At 46.7% G+C, this 16016-nt stretch overlaps 10 non-coding genes across 10 annotated transcripts; 9 read left to right on the top strand and 1 right to left on the bottom strand.

Annotated features, from left to right (window-relative positions):
* Positions 1-2925: 2925 nt before the first annotated feature.
* On the top strand, positions 2926-2997 carry Trnam-cau (transfer RNA methionine (anticodon CAU)). Its single transcript has one exon. It is a non-coding gene; the product is annotated as a tRNA-Met (tRNA).
* Positions 2998-3067: 70 nt separating this feature from the next.
* Positions 3068-3139, top strand: Trnam-cau (transfer RNA methionine (anticodon CAU)). Its single transcript has one exon. It is a non-coding gene; the product is annotated as a tRNA-Met (tRNA).
* Positions 3140-3352: 213 nt separating this feature from the next.
* Positions 3353-3424, top strand: Trnam-cau (transfer RNA methionine (anticodon CAU)). The gene has a single exon. It is a non-coding gene; the product is annotated as a tRNA-Met (tRNA).
* Positions 3425-3497: 73 nt separating this feature from the next.
* Positions 3498-3569, top strand: Trnam-cau (transfer RNA methionine (anticodon CAU)). Its single transcript has one exon. It is a non-coding gene; the product is annotated as a tRNA-Met (tRNA).
* Positions 3570-3639: 70 nt separating this feature from the next.
* Positions 3640-3711, top strand: Trnam-cau (transfer RNA methionine (anticodon CAU)). The gene has a single exon. It is a non-coding gene; the product is annotated as a tRNA-Met (tRNA).
* Positions 3712-3923: 212 nt separating this feature from the next.
* Positions 3924-3995, top strand: Trnam-cau (transfer RNA methionine (anticodon CAU)). The gene has a single exon. It is a non-coding gene; the product is annotated as a tRNA-Met (tRNA).
* A 212-nt stretch (positions 3996-4207) lies between these two features.
* Positions 4208-4279, top strand: Trnam-cau (transfer RNA methionine (anticodon CAU)). The gene has a single exon. It is a non-coding gene; the product is annotated as a tRNA-Met (tRNA).
* Positions 4280-4349: 70 nt separating this feature from the next.
* Positions 4350-4421, top strand: Trnam-cau (transfer RNA methionine (anticodon CAU)). Its single transcript has one exon. It is a non-coding gene; the product is annotated as a tRNA-Met (tRNA).
* Positions 4422-14046: 9625 nt separating this feature from the next.
* On the bottom strand, positions 14047-14128 carry Trnas-aga (transfer RNA serine (anticodon AGA)). Its single transcript has one exon. It is a non-coding gene; the product is annotated as a tRNA-Ser (tRNA).
* Positions 14129-15329: 1201 nt separating this feature from the next.
* On the top strand, positions 15330-15401 carry Trnam-cau (transfer RNA methionine (anticodon CAU)). Its single transcript has one exon. It is a non-coding gene; the product is annotated as a tRNA-Met (tRNA).
* The last annotated feature ends 615 nt before the right edge of the window (positions 15402-16016 follow it).

The following is a 16016-nucleotide window of genomic DNA, read 5'->3' as shown; positions in this document are numbered from 1 at the left end:
CCACGGACCTCTGGGTTATGGGCCCAGCAAGCTTCCACTGCGCCACTCTGCTTTTTTTTTCTTTATTGCCACATCTTCAAGTATACATAGCATTCACCCCACTATGAAGCCGACAGAACCATTAAAACCGTTTAAGATTACTGAAGTATCTAATACAGGTAGCCAGTCTGGTGGTTGGGACTGTGACTGCGCCGCTCTGCTGCACTCTGGCTACACGATGGGTGAAGTGCCCACAAAACGTGCGCTTGCAGAAGAAAAGTGATATGCAAAGAAAAATGAGATTTAAAAAATACGATACGAAGGAGTGCTTTCCTCTGAGCAGGATTTTATCGAAATGGCATTTCTTGAAAGATATCGAAGATTGTTGGGCTCAGAAATGAAAATGAAAGATGCATTTATAAGAGATTTTTTAACACTGATGTGCCAAAGCTAGATGATGACGTTAGGGAGAGTCTTGAGATGCCGGTCACGATAGAGGAAGTTGGCCAAGCAATTGCATGACCTTAAGACGGGCAAGTCACCTGGACCCGATGGCTTAGGGTCAGGGTTTTATAAATCCTTCAAGAAAGAACTGTCAGAGATGCTACATCACGTTTTAATGAAAGCGTATGACCTGAATCAACTACTTCTATCGTTTAGATCAAGTCACGTTATACTCATCCCAAAGACTGAAGACGCGGAAAAATTCCAATCAGTGGTAAACTATAGGCCCATTAGTCTCACGAATGTGGACTATATATGAAAGTATTAGCCAAAAGACTTCGAACAGTGATTACCAGTGTTGTCGGTTCACACCAAACGTGTGGAATTAGAGGAAGGAGCATCTTTAATAATATTCATACGACAAGAACAATATGTTGCGATGCGTCCTGTGGACGTATAGCAATGATACAGTTAGACTTAGAAAAAGCTTTTGACAGAGGAAGTCATGAAATACTATTTGCATTGCTTGATCACATTAGTGTGGGTGCGATAATAGCTGATGAGGTGAGAATGGCATACCAGAACTGTTCAGCCAAACTAGTAATCAACAAAAAACTTAGCGCGGACATACATGTGAAATCTAGTGTGCGCCAAGGATGTCCTTGTTTTGCTCTATTGTTTGCTATACACTTGGAACCCTTTTGTTTGAAAGTGTTGAGCAATACAAAGATAACAGGATATCAGTTCTTGTCACATGAAATAAAGGTGTTAGCGTATGTTGATGATATCGCGATATTCAGTCAAAATAAGAAGGGTATAAGGGATGCGCGAACTTTCTGCAGTCTCACCGGAAGCGCAATCAGCTGGCACAAGTGTCTAGGTTTCTGGCATGGCGAGTGGAATGAAAAACCAGAACAAATGCAAGGGGTCACATTTACAAGTACGCCGTCCAAGTATCTTGGAGTTCCTTTGCAGTATTATAAGGAAACCAGTGAGCAATGGGTCGCGGAAACCGAGCACGTTAGGACAAAAACGACTAAGTGGGGTGGGCGGGATCTCTCGATCTTTGCACGCGCAGCAGTTTGTAATGTGTTTCTCGTTGCGAAGGTCTTTTACATGCTGCAAGTATTAAGTATGTCACGAGTGTGCGTTCAAAGATTGCATCGAATATTTGCCGTATTTATATGGGGATCCACTTCGGAGCGTACTGGCAGAGTTAATATTTTTCGTAAGGTAAAGAAAGGAGGACTTGGGCTGTCGCACTTTTTCCTCAAACAGATTGTTTTGCGGTTTTTTTTTATTTAAGAGATCAGAGTGATGGTTTCTTACGCGCTGTGATGCAAGTACGACTGCGTGACAAATTACCGGAATACGTTGTATCGTCTTATGGCTCGCAGTGCGGAGCGGTGAAGGGTTTTTTGAGGGAAGTTGTGTATGCTTTTCAGTTTCTTCAAGTGCATTTTTCTTTCGATTATTTGGCCTCATTAACAAAAAAACAACTGTATAAAGATTTAGTTGACATTATGTGCCCTGTACCTATATACCGTAACGCGTATGTATAAGGACGAGATAAGGATGCGTTTAAACGCGTAAATAGAATGCCTGTTACAGCGTCAACTAAGACATTCTTTTTCATGTTGCACACAGGCACGCTCCCTGTTAAACCATGGCTGAAAGGCAAAGGGTTTTATTTTCCTTGGGGTGTCAAATGTATGGTTTGCAGGAAGCCCGAAACAATCGAGCACATCTTTCTAGACTGCTCTGACTCAGTGTTCCTGTGGGACGTCCTTCAGAGGAGGATAAAGAAAGGTTTTCAGCTCACGCCATTCGGTATTCGCTTCTTGCCATGGGAACTAGCAGATGACGTGCCATGTGACTTGATAATGCTTATCGCTACGCATATCATGTGGAAAACTAGAATGGATTTCAGACATGAGCACGAAGATCCAAAACCTGCTAAGGTGTATTTACATGAATATCTGTTGTATGTTAGAAGTGTGTTACGTGAACTGCACGAGCCACCTCACTGGTTACCCACACTAGACAAATTGCTGACAATGAAATATTTCTAAATCTACAGCATGGGACAAGCTGTCGGTCTCGTTTTTAGAATGTACATATAAGTGTCTTGTGAAATGATGAAGTGATTATGATTGTGATATGATTTTTTGGGCCCTGTGTATTTTGTGCTAATAAACCAGGAAATAAAAAAAAAGCAGAGTGGCGCAGTGGAAGCGTGCTGGGCCCATAACCCAGAGGTCCGTATATAGAAACCACGCTCTGCAAACATTTTAAAGCTTTCTTTTATACTCTTGCACACTTTCTTAATGCACATTTTCCCGCGTAGCCAGAGTGCAGCAGAGTGGCGCAGTGGAAGCGTGCTGGGCCCATAACCCAGAGGTCCGTGGATCGAAACCACGCTCTAGCTGCTAACATTTTAAAGCTTTCTTTTATACTCTTGCACACTTTCTTAATGCACATTTTCCCACGTAGCCAGAGTGCAGCAGAGTGGCGCAGTGGAAGCGTGCTGGGCCCATAACCCAGAGGTCCGTGGATCGAAACCACGCTCTGCTAACATTTTAAAGCTTTCTTTTATACTCTTGCACACTTTCTTAATGCACATTTTCCCACGTAATCAGAGTGCAGCAGAGTGGCGCAGTGGAAGCGTGCTGGGCCCATAACCCAGAGGTCCGTGGATCGAAACCACGCTCTGCTAACATTTTTACTTTTCTTTTATACTCTCGCACACTTGCTTAATGCACCTTTTCCCACGTAGCCAGAGTGCAGCAGAGTGGCGCAGTGGAAGCGTGCTGGGGCCCAGTAACCCAGAGGTCCGTGGATCGAAACCACGCTCTGCTAACATTTTAAAGCTTTCTTTTATACTCTTGCGCACTTTCTTAATGCACATTTTCCCACGTAGCCAGAGTGCAGCAGAGTGGCGCAGTGGAAGCGTGCTGGGCCCATAACCCAGAGGTCCGTGGATCGAAACCACGCTCTGCTAACATTTTAAAGCTTTCTTTTATACTCTTGCACACTTTCTTAATGCACATTTTCCCACGTAGCCAGAGGCTTGCAGCAGAGTGGCGCAGTGGAAGCGTGCTGGGCCCATAACCCAGAGGTCCGTGGATCGAAACCACGCTCTGCTAACATTTTAAAGCTTTCTTTTATACTCTTGCACACTTTCTTAATGCACATTTTCCCACGTAGCCAGAGTGCAGCAGAGTGGCGCAGTGGAAGCGTGCTGGGCCCATAACCCAGAGGTCCGTGGATCGAAACCACGCTCTGCTAACATTTTAAAGCTTTCTTTTATACTCTTGCACACTTTCTTAATGCACATTTTCCCACGTAGCCAGATTGCAGCAGAGTGGCGCAGTGGAAGCGGGCTGGGCCCATAACCCAGAGGTCCGTGGATCGAAACCACGCTCTGCTAACATTTTAAAGCTTTCTTTTATACTCTTGCGCACTTTCTTAATGCACATTTTCCCACGTAGCCAGATTGCAGCAGAGTGGCGCAGTGGAAGCGTGCTGGGCCCATAACCCAGAGGTCCGTGGATCGAAACCACGCTCTGCTAACATTTTAAAGCTTTCTTTTATACTCTTGCACACTTTCTTAATGCACATTTTCCCACGTAGCCAGATTGCAGCAGAGTGGCGCAGTGGAAGCGGGCTGGGCCCATAACCCAGAGGTCCGTGGATCGAAACCACGCTCTGCTAACATTTTAAAGCTTTCTTTTATACTCTTGCACACTTTCTTAATGCACATTTTCCCACGTAGCCAGAGTGCAGCAGAGTGGCGCAGTGGAAGCGTGCTGGGCCCATAACCCAGAGGTCCGTGGATCGAAACCACGCTCTGCTAACATTTTAAAGCTTTCTTTTATACTCTTGCACACTTTCTTAATGCACATTTTCCCACGTAGCCAGAGTGCAGCAGAGTGGCGCAGTGGAAGCGTGCTGGGCCCATAACCCAGAGGTCCGTGGATCGAAACCACGCTCTGCTAACATTTTAAAGCTTTCTTTTATACTCTTGCACACTTTCTTAATGCACATTTTCCCACGTAGCCAGATTGCAGCAGAGTGGCGCAGTGGAAGCGGGCTGGGCCCATAACCCAGAGGTCCGTGGATCGAAACCACGCTCTGCTAACATTTTAAAGCTTTCTTTTATACTCTTGCACACTTTCTTAATGCACATTTTCCCACGTAGCCAGATTGCAGCAGAGTGGCGCAGTGGAAGCGGGCTGGGCCCATAACCCAGAGGTCCGTGGATCGAAACCACGCTCTGCTAACATTTTAAAGCTTTCTTTTATACTCTTGCACACTTTCTTAATGCAGAGTGGCGCAGTGGAAGCGGGCTGGGCCCCTAACCCAAAGGTCCGTGGATCGAAACCACGCACTGCTACAAATTTTACGTATTAAATGCGAAGCATTTCTTAGCGAACCTCAGACACTTTGGGCGTTTCTATCTACGTATCTACCTATGTAACCGCCTCCGTTTGGGCGCTCTCCCGGTCGTCTCCATAGGTCGTAATGTACCAAAATTTGCATAGCATAGGATGAGTGTATGTTGAACACTATTCACTGGTGACGACATGAATAATCCAAAATACCTGTCGCGTGCGTCATGAAACTCTTTCCCTCAGTCACGTGTGGCACATACCCGTATACCGGAGTTCATGTTATGCGGGTATGTGCCACAGGTGATAACAAAGTCTCAATCAACGCAGTAAGCGCTAACATACACATTGACACGTATGTAAAGTGACAATAATAATAATTGTTGACGTTTTACGTCCCAAAAACACGATATGATTGTGAGAGACGCTGTAGTGAAAGGCTCCGGAAATTTTCACCATCTGGTATTCTTTCACATGCACTGACATCGCACAGTACACGGGCCTCAGGCATTTCGCCTCCATTGAAATGCGACCGCCGCGGCTGGGATCGAACCCGCGACCTTCGGGTCAGCAGCCGAGCACCGTAACCATTACACCACAGCGGCCGACGCAAGGAAAGTTAGCGAGCTGATGACAGAGCACCCCTGGAAGGCGCTGGGCTACAATCCACTCGTCCACGTGGTCCACAACGTCGACCACATGAATTAAGCAAAAATTGGGGTCAATGCTTCCTACAATAACTTTCTACAATGCTTCTTTCACGATTACCGGAGACTTCAGCATCGATTTACCAAAACCCAACAACGCCTGGTTCTTAGACGGCATGAAAGACGGCTTGGATGTGGGCAGGGCATACCAAGACCTCGGTACCACATCCAGGACAGGAGGCACCATAGATCATTTCTTCGTAAAAGCCATCCGCGGTTTCCACCAGCTCTACTATACCTCGCACTTCACAACACTTAGACCGTTCGTAGCCGCGATCACGAACGGATCCAATAACAAGTCCTGTCCAGCTGCTGGTGCTCACTACTCATGGTTTTCGATGGAGGCGAAAATGTTTGAGGCCCGTGTACTTAGCTATAGGTGCACGTTAAAGAACCCCAGGTGGTCGAAATTTGCGGAGCCCTCCACTACGGCGTCTCTCATAATCATATCGTGGTTTTGGGACGTTAAACCCCAGATATTATTATTATCACTAATCACGGTGATGATGACCTTATTGAAGAACTGCCAAGAACCCCTTCCACACAGGCACCCGGGTCCGTGAAACGTACGTGTTTTCTCCGTCGTAACGGATAAGTATAAGCATAACAACTTTAACGCAGCTCTAGCAACTACAACTGTGACTGTAACGTACGTGCAGTGCGCCTGCGCGTGCCGCCCGGCTGTGTATGTATCTATGGAAAATTTCCTGAATAAAGCTTAGTTGCTAGTAGCGCCTGTCCTGTGCATCTGTGTTCCTTCATTGTCCTATTCGAATTCGCGCTATCCAGTATTGAAGAATGTAAGCACTACATATCAGCTTACTGCGTCTGGTGTTGATAACACATATGTTGCTGTTGGCATCGTTAAGCAACTGCAAACAACTGGTTGTATAACACATGTGCGACTCTTCAAAATATGTGTGCGTATACCATTCGCACATTTATTTAGCGTGATTCCGTAACGTTTCACGCAATGTGAAAAATTGCGACAGTCACATTCCTGCGCATGCTTCGCATAACATCGATTCCCACGGTACATGGGATCTGCCGAATTTTTTTCCTTTATACTCCTCGACACTTTTATGACGCACATTTTCCCGCGAAACGAGAGGGCAGCAGAGTGGCGCAGTGGAAGCGTGCTGGGCCCATAACTCAGAGGACCGTGGCTAGAAAGCACGCTCTGCTAGCATTTTTTACAGGAAGGGTGTGTGTGTGTGTGTGTGTGTGTGTGTGTGTGTGTGTGTGTGTGTGTGTGTGTGTGTGTGTGTGTGTGTGTGTGTGTGTGTGTGTGTGTGTGCGTGCGTGCGTGCGTGTGGGTAGGTAGCAAACACCAATTATAAATATCGTGCTCGAAACGCCAAGCGCATGTGGCAAGCTAGACAAGTCGTCGCATGTCGCAGCAAAAAGGCGCGTGCTACTCAAACAGAAAGCTTTAAAGGAGCGTAAGCGAAATTCAAAAACCCCTGGGCGGACATTTTGGATTTTGTTGCATGGTGTGCGATCGGCTGCGGTTCGAAATTCTTTGTCACCTCTGCGTTGTGTGCTAAACAGCTGCTCAATTTTTTGACAGCGAAGCTGCATATGCGGAACGGTTGTCCGCAGAAAACCCGTAACGCGGTTATGTGCCACAGAGATTGGACAAGCCCCACTACCCGCCACATGTTCCGCTTAAAATGAAGAAGTTGTCCGAGGGCAAAAACGTATATATGTGCGACCAACCAACCAAAAATTGGGTAAACCCCACTACTCATCACTGGTCCACTAAAGAAGACAGGCAGAGTGGGCGAGTTGGCGCGCTTCCGTGATAGAAAAATAAAACGGCGCTTAACACCAGGACGAAAGAAAGAAGTGACACACACGGCCCTGAACTTGCAACTGGGTTTGTTGAAAAAGACATGTGGTTTATCAAGCAAAATGCTTAAAGTGAGCGCGCACGCTCAGTGTCGAAAACGATACATTCGTCATTCCGAGAGGCACCGCCTCGTGTGAGCTCACTGACCACCGCTGGTTAACAGTTGCAAGTTCAGCGCCGCGTGTGTCGCTTTTTTCTTTCGTCCTGTGTGTTAAGCGCTGTTTTATATTTTCATCATGCCCGCTAAAATGTCGCGAAGCGGCAAATGCGGCAAAACGACGCACGCTGCTCAAACGGCTCCTCAAAATGGTGCAAGAAACGCCAATCTCATGCAGCAAGCCAGCCAAGTGTCACGGCAAAAAGACGCATGCTATATTCAAACGGAAAGCTTTAAAGGAGCCTTTAAAGGTTCCTTTAAAAGGTTCCTTTAAACGAACCTTCAAAGGTTCGAGCTCGCTTACAGTGCCACGCAAATGCGTAACATAGTTAAGAAACACCTTAATGCACCCGCGTGATAAACCTAGTGATAAATGCATGAGCGTATCGCCAGTGATGTCATGCATGTGCGTATCGACAGCTCCTGTTTTCTTTCTGTTCATATTAAAAACCATAGTCTTTCTTGGGATATTTGAACGGAGAAATTTTGGTCTGCCTGCCTGCCAGCCAGCCACCCGGCCCAAGTTTAAGCACTTGCTGAACGCCCAGCCATATTGAACTGGTAGCTGTGTTAATACTTGTGAACATTATCGATCAAAAAGTAAATATTACGCATATTTGAGGCGCCACATCAATACGTAAGTATTAGGTGGTGTGTTCCTTTACTAGAAAATACATAGATACGTAATTCTAAAGAACCTACACTCGGGGACAACTTTCTGTGGCAATGAAGGGAAAGCTGCAGGGCCACAATGCACGTATTCTGCCGCTAATGAATGTAGTCCCACAATTGCGTCCGTATTTTCTGCGTGAGATATATAAAACACTCCTTCATTTTCTACATGTAGCTTTTTGAGACGGAACACAGCGCACACAAGCAAGATATTTGTATTTCTTTTACTTTATACGTTGTCACTTTGCGTTTTTGCGTGCTTGAAAAAAACGCCAGGCCTGCGCTGAAACCGCAGCACAGTCACAGCGAAAGCTGGAAGAGCGGCGTTTCTAAAGCACCGTTGTAAGCTCTCTTGGGGCTACTAATACAAGTACACTAGCAAGGTACCTACTAGGCCATAAATCACAATTTTTGTGAAGTTCGGAAGCACCTACTAAGCCATTATCCGTCATTCTGCGGAGAAGCGAGGCACCAGCTACACGTCTGTAAGCATTATGTGCACTTTGTTGACGCGACGACTGATGACGATGAAGAATTATGGCTGAACCCATCAGTTATGTAATTTGCATTAGGTGACGCCCGGTCGCTATGTCCCTCTCCCGCCATGCTGTATAACATACGTTGACGTGGGAGAGAGAGGTGAGGGGGGGGGGACGAAGAACTTTACTGAGACCCCGAGGAAATGGATCATAAGCTTATGGGCTTCCTTGGCAACTAATACAAGTGCACTTGCGAGGAACCCACTATGCTATAAATCATTGTAATTTTTTAGAAGTAGGAAAGTAGGCATTATGCCATTTTTCGTCATTCTACGGAGAGCCGTGGTACGTGCTAAACGCATGTAAGGCATTATGCGCACTTTGTTGATGCTGTGCCTGATGACGATGAAGAATTATGGCGGAGCCCTTTGTAATGGGTTGGAAGCATTGAACAACCTTCTCGTTGCGCAATTGGCATTGTGTGACGCCTGATTGCAGAATTCGCGTTGTGCTACGCTTGGTGCTTATTTTACTCTTCTACCACGCTATATTGCATATGCTAATGTGGTTCCTTCCCGACATGAAGCTTGTATAGGACCTTTTTGCAAAGCAGTTTCAAGCACCGGCATGGCTCAGAGGTTGAATACTGGGCTCCCACGCAGAGGGCCCAGGTTCGAACCTCGCTCCATCCTGGAATTTTTTTCTTATTTCGTTTTTTTTTCTTATTTCGAGCGATAGTGGTTACGGACACCGGCGGCGGCGGCGGCGGCGGCGGACAACTACGGCGCCAAAAACGACCGGTGAAATCATCTCATAACAGCTCTCGCTGTAAAAGTCGCGCCTTTTACCCGTACCTTAGACGCTAAGCAGCGTTTGCGTCGAAATGCAATGCTAGCCATCACTTTACACGGCGTTACGAGACGCGCGCCAAACCGGACTACTTCGCGTAGCAGTACATGTGCACACGCTCCGCCCCCGTAGCTTTCCCTTCATTGCCACAGAAAGTTGTCCCCGAGTATAGTGTTTCTTAGGCTGCTCTGAAAATGCGACGCTATGCACGAAAAAGGCCTCGGCCGACGATGTGGTGCTGCCACCTGGCAGTTGCCCTGGGTTGTGCACAAGCTCATGTTTCCTGACGCCACTGCCAGATTGCTGTGGCTAGGCTCTCCCCAAATGGTACGAGAACTGCATCACGGGTTGCCGCGGATGAGACCAGGACTCATGTAGTACGGCCGGCAGAAGACTATCGTCTTTCGACGACATTTGCAGCGAAGCACGCAGATACGCGGCCAATTTTTTTTAACGCGATAGCGTTAAAGAGCTCGTATCGCAGAAATTCCGCCGTCGGCGTCGGGGCCGTTGGTTGTGAGCGAAAAATCATCATCTTGTCCGTGAGCGAAAAATGGAAAAAGCTGCAAATAAAATAAATGATAAAAATGTTGGGTCCGAGCAAGAATCGAACCCAGGCCGACTGCGTGGCAAGCAGATATTCTACCACACAGCCACGCCTCTGCTTGGAGCTGCTCTGAAAGTAACTTTCATGCTTCCCAAAAATACGCGTCCTGTATACAGGTGTCACAGTACGAGATGTAATATGGCAGTAATATTGCGTGGTACAAGCGTACATTGCCATCGGGCGTCACACCACGTCAATATCATAACGACTTGGTGGTTTAAAGACAGCCACCCATTACAAAAGGCACACACATTACTGCGCGTATTCCCTTAAGACCACGTAATGGGCGCATCGCAACTTCGAAAAAGTTTCTCGCGCATAATTGCTCCTGGTTTAAAGCATGCTACCCATTACATAAGGCACACACCTTAGTGCGCGCATTCTGTTAAACACTCGTAGTGTTCGAACTGCGCACTAGGAACAGAATATCGCTATTGCGTTCAGCTCTTAAAGGCGAAGCTTAGGCGTCCCCCAATTTTTAAAGACGATAGTCTTTCTTGGGATACTTAAACGGAGAAATTTTGGTCTGTCTTTCTGTCTTTCTGTTTGTCGGCACGTCCCTCGATTCAGACACTCGGCCAAAGCTGAACCACTTGGCCAAGGGCCAGCCGTCTTGAACTGGTACGGCTGTTCATACTTGTGAACGTTGTCGATCAAAAAGTAAATATCATGCATATCTGAGGTGCAACATCACTAGGTAAGTATTAGGTGGCGTGTTCCTTTAATAGAAAATGCATACACACGTAATTTTAAGGACCCTAGTTTCTTAAGCTGCGCTGAAAATGCATAAGAATGCAAGCTCGAGCGAGTTGGTGTGCGTTCATCTTTGTTGAAACAGCGCTCACTAGACGACGACGAAGTAAAAGAACGCACAGGACAGGCAGCGCCTGTCCTGTGCCTTCTTTTACTTCGTCGTCGTCTAGTGAGCGCTGTTTCAACAAAGCTGAAAATGCGACTGCGCTGAAATTTGCCTTCCTCCGTGCCCTTCGCACGAGCTCATTGTTGTGTTTCGGTTTCGGTTCTGTATTGCACTGTACGAATGCCATGGGTTGGTGTTGAAAAACTTTAGTTTTGAGAAGGCCAAGAAGGTGAAAAACAATATTTAACAAATGAAAAAGCAGCGTTGTGGGCGGCCTTCAGGCTGCCGGTTGTGGGCGCCGCTCTGGCGTTCCTGTTTTACCCAGGCGACGTGTAAATAAAAGAGTGTGTGGAGAGTACTCGTTGAGTGCGGACGTTTCTTCTGCTTCAGCGCTTCGCGCCAAACCGCGTGTTCGGGCTGGATGGCGTCCCCGCCGGTCGTGTTGGTCACCGCCGGTCTTCGCCTGCTGCTGCGCCGGGACTACCAACACGCAACACAGCACTCATGTTTCCCGACGTATTGCCAGATGGCGTCCATATCTCACACAGCGCCTCTTCTATCGTCTTTACACGACATTTGCAGCGAAGCACGCAGATACGCGGCCAATTTTTTTTTTTTTTTACAAGTGAACCGAGATGTAGCGAGCAAGGGTAAGGTGAAATATTCACGATATTGAGCACCTCAACAATACTTTCCTCTTAACAAAATAACCGTGCCAGATGTTTACCAGAAGCCATAAACCTGTTTTTGCATGACAGAAGCGTAGAATTCAGGATTTTTCGGTGCCACATTTTTTATAGCAAAATGCCTCACTTTTGTTATCCGGCTGTTTTTCGCTTTCGGAGGCTGGTGGCTTGCGGCGGTTAGGCTTCAAGTACCGACAAAATGGCGCTGATGCAAAAAAAGAAAGAGGAATACAAAATGGTGACAAAAACCAACCGACGAAAATCAACTAATAGAAGTCGGGCGGGGGGGGGGGGGGAATATTTTTTTATTGTTTGTTGATTAGTATCTGTGCTTGTGCGGTATTACAAATGAAGTATCACTGGGTGATTCTCATCATTGTGATATAGATGTGAAGAAAGTAAAGTGGACGAAAAGACAACTTGCCGCCGACAGGGACCGAACCTGGTTACCTGTTAGCTGTCCGCTCGACAAAGGTCCACGTGCTACATGTCGCCATCTGGCACAAACGAAGAGTGTTCCACACTCACCGCCATGCCTAAGAGCGGCGCTGACTAACACTCCCAGGGTTTGCATGTCCATAAATACCGGATAAGTGGACGCAGGGACGACCGCCGCTGTAGCTGAGTTGGTAAGAGCATCGGGCGCGTAGTCCGAAGGTCGCAGGTTCGGTCCCTGCCGGCGGCAAGTTATCTTTTCGTCCACTTTACTTTCTTCACATTCCAAATGGGGCTTTGTGCTTCGAGCAGCAGGTTTACACGTTGCTTCGCGAAAGGCTCCTTGTAAGGCAGGTCTGGTTACTAGCGAGCGCGAGCGACAACCTTGTTCTTGTTCACCTGCAAGAACAAGGTTATCGCTCGCGCTCGCTACTAACCAGACCTGCCTTACAAGGAGCAACCACAGCCACCGATTGTCGTCTTCCTCTTTCATAAGAGCGGAGCGTCTCTCATTCGCATTCAGTACAACATCTATATTCCAATTATTGCACTACAGTTAAAGACAATACAATTAATGTCCCTTATACCTTCCTTGGCTCCATTATCTGCTAGTTTTCGTTAGATCGGGCATTTCGTAAAACCGAGAAAGGAATTCTTCGACTCTTGGCAATTTAAATTGCAACGTAACGACACCCAAAGGCTATCAGGCCATTGTCCTTGCCACCTATCTACTACTGCGCATGTGAAAAGTCCACGAGGGCGGCCCGGACATGGAGCCTCCCGTGTCTGCCAGCATATCGAGTGGTGCAGGTCAGGCAGACGGTCACGTGAAGCAAAGACAAGCTACCGATATGCGGAGACGCGGAGAACTAATGCGGTAATTGTGCGAGCAGGTCAAGCTCTAAAGTGCTTGGAGGCGATTACTGCAATCTGTCGCATAAGCCATGAAATAACGAAAATAAACCATTGCCGGCCGTAGCACCATCCGGTACGTAAAAGCGCTACCGACAGCCGAGTCGAATGTTCCATACATTGGCGCCCCGTGAAGCCTCGTCAAACTAAAGCTAGGGCCATGAGTAGGCCGCCTAAACTTTTCAAAGCAATAGCGTCAGATCGCACGCTCTAAGAAAAACCTGTCTCTGTCAGAATTGGAAAGAAATCATCGCATTTTTACTCTGTTATTTCAGGAAAAGCTTCGTTAAATGGGGTTCGCCGGCCAAGTTAGTTCCTTAATTCGGGCTGATGATAACACTGAACCCTACGGCCATTTGCCGTGGAATCAAAATTCCATCGTTAGATCGGGAACTTAGTGAAATCCGGTTTCGTTATATACATGAGTTTTAACTGTATAACTTTCATTGTGTGAATCTACGCTCAGCGTTAACTACTATGATGGCCATACAATCACCTCACTATCTCTGTCACTTCATAATGCCAGAATTCGCTGCTACGCTATACAACTTCCTTGTTTATTTAAATCGCGAGAACCATGGTGATCGAGATGTATTGTGTGTCTGCAATTCTGCAATAGTTAGAGCTCCAATATGCGACGCATCTTCCTGTATACGACTGCTGTCACAAATTTAGTATGAAAGAAAAAAAAAAGGTTTTGTTACCATATATATATATATATATATATATATATATAGGCCGGTCCCCGGCTGAAACGTCGGATTAATAAAAAGTTTTCGTGTTGCACGTCCTTTACTTCGCAAAGCATTGATTCGACTGGATCCAAGGACACTTCCTTCCTCATATATATATATAATAACACGGCCCAAGACTTACAGCTGGTTGTGTTTGTGCGAACTGAAATGCATCGGCGACAGTGCTTATAGTATTAAGTGCAATATTTTCCTTATCATTCACATAAGCGGAGCTACAATTCAATAAAAATTCAACTTGAATTGAAAACGGAAAAAAAAAATGCGCAGTCGACAGGATTCGAACCTGTGCGGGGAGACCCCAATGGATTTCTAGTCCATCGCCTTAACCACTCGGCCACGACTGCACGCTGGCGAAGCGCCAACGTCTCGTGTCTTAAGGCACGTGGCCTTCAATGGCGACAACCATTCGTTCTTTGGAAGGAAGGCATCTTCGGCGCCAGGGGGAAAGGGGGGGGGGGCGGAGAGAGAGAAAGCCGCCTCAGGGTGTCATAGCGCTGGCAGACACGGACGAGGAAGATACAACGGAACGAACGCTCCCGTTGTGTCTTCCTCGCCCGTGTGTGTTAGCGCTACGACACCTTTTGATGCATTTAACCAACTAGCCCATAAAGTCACATTGACAAGCATCCTGGAAGTTTTTAGCCTGCCGAGAAAGATATCTGTAGTTTTTTCAGGGATGTCCTAGTCCGCCCTCGGAGAGAGTGGTATGAAGTTAAGATAGATAGATAGATAGATAGATAGATAGATAGATAGATAGATAGATAGATAGATAGATAGATAGATAGATAGATAGATAGATAGATAGATAGATAGATAGATAGATAGATAGATAGATAGATAGATAGATAGATAGATAGATAGATAACTTTATTGTACACCGAGGTAGGAGAGCCGGGTTTTACCCCGACCCCCCTGCCCTTCAGAAAGTCATCACAATCAGGCAAGTTATCCACAGGTGGCGCCAGGGTCACACGCGTCATCAGCACGTAATGGCATCATATGGTGACGTCATCACGGTATGATGATTTTTCGCATCACTCGTGCTGACGTCGACGGTCAATTTTCGCGTTTGATGAAGCCTCTAAGGCCTTCGCCTTTACAAAAGATACAGTTATGTCATCGCCGTCTCTTAAGCGATGCTGACGACATAACTATTCATTTTGGTTATTAATTAGGCAAGCCCGTGCATAATAAATAGATGTAAAGATGGTCTTTCAGGATTAGCCTAATGGCTTACCTCGTTTAAAATTGATTTCTCTTTCCCTCTCTCTCTCTCTTTGTAGCATCAGTTTGAGTTGACACCAAAAGAGGAAAAAATATGCCTCAACCATCCATTTCTCCATAAGGCACGAAACATGCAGGCGATCTGTAGTTTGTACAAGCGAGATAGTTATGTGTCCCATGGTAAAACAGCAAAAAAAAAAATTGCAGCTGCGAGGACTTGCCGAAAAAAAGCGTAAACAGTACATACATAAAACTGGCACGAACCATCCAGCTAAAATGCGAGCACTTCTATGGCTGCTCGAAGTGGCACGCAGTGTGTACAGCAGAGTGGCGCAGTGGAAGCGTGCTGGGCCCATAACCCAGAGGTCCGTGGATCGAAACCACGCTCTGCTAATTTTTTTTTTCGTTTTTTTTTTTAACACGAAAGTGTTTTATGCCGGGGTCCACCACGGCTTCACTGACGTATTTCCGTCACGGACATCACGTTAAAAATAACAGTGGGCAAAGAAAAAAACCAGAAGAAAAGGTTCCGTCACCGGGAATCGAATTTACGACCCCTCGCTCCGCAGCGCGCAGCGTGAAACGATTCGGCCATGGATGGCGAGCTGTTTATATACACCATTTGCCTATGGCGGTAATCGGAGATCGGTGTTACAGCGTGTTTTCGTTATAACTAGCGAGATGGTGCGAAGGGCCCGAATAGCGCGCTTGAAAGGTCGTCGCCGTTGCGACGAGCGCCCGCGTCTACAGGGCGTGGTCGCTTGTGTCTGCGCTTATCTCGTGATCACGGTGGTTTGTACGTCTCGCGTTGAGAACACGAAGGTCACTTGGCTCACTGCAGCGGCCGCTTTTACGAAAGGGGCGCGGTGCTCACGCAGAAATAAGTTACAAATATGACAGTTAGTTCGCTCTCATCCTGTGTATGTTCATTCCGTGCGTCCTTTCTGCTTGAGCAGCGCGTTGCAAGTTTCGAGCTGCTTGCCGTTCTTCTCGTGACATTACAATTTG

Source organism: Rhipicephalus sanguineus, chromosome 6 (assembly GCF_013339695.2).
Source record: "Rhipicephalus sanguineus isolate Rsan-2018 chromosome 6, BIME_Rsan_1.4, whole genome shotgun sequence".
NCBI lineage: Eukaryota > Metazoa > Arthropoda > Arachnida > Ixodida > Ixodidae > Rhipicephalus > Rhipicephalus sanguineus.
Note: the sequence above shows the minus strand (reverse complement) of the source record. Positions and strands in the feature narration are given on the sequence as shown.